Raw genomic sequence first — 4788 nt, forward strand, 5'->3', positions numbered from 1 at the left:
GAGGATCTAAAATAGGGAAGGGCTAATGAGGAATGAATGGCAACAGGTGTGACAGAAAACACAAAAGAGAATTAAGGATAACGAGTGGGAGGGGAAAAACACCACACAGACAGCGGAGCAAATGGTGAGCTGTCAAAACAAAACCCATGTGCTCAGAGACCAAGCACACAGACACAGAAAGACAAAACACAGCAGATCAGACCGAAGTCATGACACCTACTGTGCACCTTCTATATATGTTAATGTTTAAAAGCTGCTTGTGATGGGCTCTGGTTCATCATGTGACTTTCTCATCACCATCTGCATTTGGTGGTTATCAGTGTATTACAAAGGTACAAAACAGATTTCAGTACTTCAATAGGTTGGTATATTAACATTCAATTCATTATAATCACATTATCACTATAATCCAATTCATGCGCAAGTCATGACTTCACACTATCATTCCCTCAAGTCCTGCGGCGACGAGTGCATGGCGAAGTGACAGGTGTGGTCACACTGGCAGTCGTAGTCACAATTCTGCACTCATGGCGGCTCAGGCCATAGGGTCGCTTTCCATCAATGAAGCAGCGTTGGAATTCGGCAGCCACCTGAGCGACGGAGCAGTCTGGGGAAGGGGCTAGAAAAGGTGCCTCAAACATTGCCTGCTTCACCTCTACCCTGGCCAGCACGGCCAGGCGGCTGGCGGAGAACCCATTAAAGCGGTAAGAAAGAAAGAAAAACAACCATGACACCGCTCATCATAGGCACATGGAATGTGTGCAACAGACCAGAGAGGAGGACTGCCCTTATTGCCACAGAGTTGGCCAGATACAAAGTGCAGATAGCTGCTCTCAGTGAGACTCGCTACGCTGAAGAAGGACAGTTGTCGGAAGTGCACGCTGGATACATTTTCTACTGGATTGGACGCAAGCAAGAAGATTCGCCATTAAAACCAATTTGGTCAACAAGCTGGCTGCACCTCCCAAAGGAATCAGCGATCGCCTGATGACAGTCCCGACTGCCACTCCCTAGGAAGCGCTTTGTCACGCTCATCAGCGCCTACGCCCCCACCATGACTAACTCCAATGAGGTCAAGGAAAGCTTTTACCTAGACTTGAAAGTGGCTATATTAGCCATTCCCAGAACAGACAAACTCATTATTCTTGGTAACTTCAATGCCAGGGTTGGCAATGATCATGCATCATGGGAAGGAGTCCTAGGGAACAACGGCATTGGCAGCTGCAACAGTAATGGTGTACTGTTACTCTAAATCTGTGCCGCACATTAGCATCTAATCAGCAACACCGTTTTCTGCCTTCCAAACCTGAATAAGATGTCATGGATGCATCCCCACGTTTAAAGCACTGGCACCTACTAGACTACGTTATCGTTAGGCAAAGAGACAGGCAAGACATCAAAGTAACTAAAGCAATGTGTGGTGCAGAATGCTGGACCGATCACCAGCTGCTGATCTCCAAGCTTAACATCAGAATTCAGCCTCCAAGACGGCCGCAGGGGAAGAAGGTTCCAATGAGACTGAATGTCTCTAAGCTGAAGTGTGCCCAGGTTAAGCAGTCACTGGCAGAAGAGCTGGATAGCAAGCTGGAACCTTTACATTTTGACTTGCACGATGTTGACTCAGACTGGATTACATTTAGAGACACGATCTATGCCACTGCCAAGGAAGTGTTGGGTACCACCACACGGAAGCACCAGGATTTGTTTGATGACAACAATGAGCACATTCAATCTTTGCTAGATGAAAAGCATCGACTTCACAGATCATACCCTAATGATCCGTCCTCTGCACCCAAGAAAGATGCTTTCAACAACATCAGAAGAACCGTCCAACTTGAACTGCGACGAATGCAGGATGATTGGCTGAGTGAGAAAGCTGACGAGATCCAGGCTTTTGCTGATCGTAAGAACATAAAGAACTTCTACAGCGAACTCAAGGCTGTCTACGGTCCCACTTCTTCAGGATTGTCTGCCCTCCTCAGTGCAGATGGGAACACACTGATAACAGGCAAGGAAGAAGTGCTTCAGCGCTGGGCAGAACACTTTAATAGTGTTCTTAACCGCCCGTCCTCCATCAATGACGCAGCGATTGCCCGTCTGCCGCAAGCTGCAATAGATCACTCGCTTGCCGACCCCCCTACTGCAGTTGAGGTGGAAGAAGCAGTTAAATGTCTCTCTAGTGGCAAAGCACCAGGGGCTGACTCCATTCCAGCGGAAATCTACACCTCTGGCGGTCCACAGTTGAACAGGAAGCTTTCTGAGTTATTCCAATCCATGTGGAACCAAAAGAAAGTCCCACAGGAGCTCAAGGATGCCTCCATTGTTCATCTTTATAAGCATAAAGGGAACCGACAAGACTGCGACAACCACCACGGCATCTCCCTGCTATCTGTCGCAGGGAAGATTCTAGCCAGGATACTGCTGAACCACTTAAACCAACATCTGGAGCGTGGCATGCTACCTGAGAGTCAGTGCGGGTTCCGGCAGGGGCGTGGGACAATAGATATGATCTTTGCTGCACGTCAACTGCAAGAGAAGTGCCAGGAGCAGAACGTCGGCTTTTACACCACTTTTGTGGACCTGACAAAAGCTTTTGATACTGTCTCCAGAGAAGTACTTTGGAAGATCATGTCCAAGTTCGGCTGCCCTGGCAAGTTCATCGCAATGGTTAGGCAGTTCCATGACGGCATGCAGGCAAGCGTACAGGATGGCGATGTATACTCTGAGCCATTCCCAGTAACAAATGGCGTCAAACAGGGATGTGTCCTTGCCCCCACTCTCTTCAGTATGATGTTCTCAGCTATGCTGACAGACGCATTTCACGACGATGACATTGGCGTCGGTATCAGATACTGTATCAATGGAAAGTTGTTTAACTTGCGGAGACTGCGGGCCAAAACAAAAGTCCAGGAAGCCACCGCCCATGACTTTCTCTTCACTGACGACTGAGCATTAAATGCCAGCACTCAGTTGGACATGCAGAGGAGCATGGATCAGTTCTCCAAAGCCTGTGATGACTTTGGACTTACAATAAGCACAAAGACCAAAGTACTTTTTCAGCAAGCCCCTGCAACACCATACACTGAACCAACCATCATAGTCAACGGCGAGGAACTTAAAGTGGCGGACAAATTTATCTACCTTGGCACTACACTGTCCCGTCATGTCAGCATTGATGAGGAAGTCAATTATCGGCTATCCAGGGCAAGTTCTGCTTTCGGCAGGCTTTATGACAGAGTATGGGAAAGAAGAGGTATTAGCGTGAAGACCAAGCTCAAAGTATATCGCACAGTTGTCCTGCCCTCCCTACTGTACGCCAGTGAAACCTGGACAGTGTACAGTCGGCATGCCAAACAGCTCAATTCTTTTCACATGCGCTGCCTCAGAAACATCATGCACATCAAATGGCAGGATAAAATTCCTGACACAGAGGTACTCCAGAGAGCAGAGATGGAGAGCGTCTTTGCCATGCTCAAGCACTCCCAGCTCAGATGGGCAGGTCATGTCTGTCGCATGTCTGACGAACGCCTACCAAAACGTCTCCTTTATGGAGAGCTGAAGGAGGGCAAGCGCTCCCAAGGGGGACAAAGAAAGCGCTACAAAGATTGCTTGAAGGCATCCTTGAAATGCTGCAACATCAGTCCCGACTCCTGGGAAGATCTTGCACAAGAGCGCTCTGCCTGGTGCACCTTGGTCAGATCTGGGGTGTCGGGGTATGAGATAAGTCGCATAGAAGAACAGCAGCAGAAGCGCCAGCATCGCAAGAGCAGACTCGGCACCGCATCTCTGGCAAACTCGGCTCCAGCATTCGCCTGTCCATTCTGCAATCGAACTTTCAGAGCGAGGATTGGACTCATTAGCCATCTTCGCACCCACAACATCCAGTGATTCGAAGAAGTCGTGGTCATCTTCGCCAGCGAAGGACGAACAACAACATATTAACATTATATCAGCTAAGTTAAAACCGTAAAACCTAAAATGTTGCTACCGTATTTTTTACGGTAAAATTCCAGCAACCACATCTGCCGTTTTTCTACCTTAAATTTTACAGAATTTTTTTTACAGTGTATCCTTGATCCACAGATTTTATTGCAGGTTGGGCAAATTAAGTCCGAATTTGTAGGGGCAGGCATGGTTGTGTGTCTCCTTAGTCTTTTTTGTTGTTTCCTTTATTTCTCTCTGATTCCAGCTGCACTATTCCCGCGTGCCTCCAGATGGTGCGGTTTGCTGCTAATTCTTCCAGGCATGAGGGATTCAGTAGACACTTCTTTAGTGATGTTTTCAGTTGGTCTTTATATCGTTTCTTCTGACCCCTGAAGAACGGCAGCCCTGATGGAGCTGACCATAGAGGATTAGACGTTGATCTTGAGGCAGCCTAATAATGTGCCTAGCGTAATTGATATTCAGTGATCATGGCTTCCATGCTCTTACAGTTTGTCCTAGCAAGCACTTCAAAGTGGGGTACACAGTCATAGCATGTAATCAGCTAAATTCGCTGCAAACACCCTATATGGAAATGCTCCAGCAACTTATATAACCCAGGCTATATATAACCCAGGCTTCACAGCTGTAAAGAAGAGAGGTGATACAGACAGCTTTATAGATGTTAACTTTAGTAAGCATTTCAAGGTGCTTATTTTGAAAGACTTTACGTCGAAATCTGCCAAAGGCTACAGAGGCTTGCTTTATCCGATTTTCAATTTCGTCATCGAGATTGCAGTCCTCTGGTACAATGCTGCCCAGATAGAAAGCAGGGTGCTAAATGAGGAAAGTGGAATCATTTCGCAA

The 4788-nt window shown here is 47.3% G+C and overlaps 1 pseudogene; it reads left to right on the plus strand.

The window, feature by feature from the left end:
- Positions 1-727: 727 nt before the first annotated feature.
- LOC107713745 (RNA-directed DNA polymerase from mobile element jockey-like) lies at positions 728-3888 on the plus strand (annotated as a pseudogene).
- The last annotated feature ends 900 nt before the right edge of the window (positions 3889-4788 follow it).

This window comes from Sinocyclocheilus rhinocerous, unplaced genomic scaffold (genome assembly GCF_001515625.1).
Source record: "Sinocyclocheilus rhinocerous isolate Xijiao unplaced genomic scaffold, SAMN03320098_v1.1 scaffold569, whole genome shotgun sequence".
NCBI classification, from domain to species: domain Eukaryota; kingdom Metazoa; phylum Chordata; class Actinopteri; order Cypriniformes; family Cyprinidae; genus Sinocyclocheilus; species Sinocyclocheilus rhinocerous.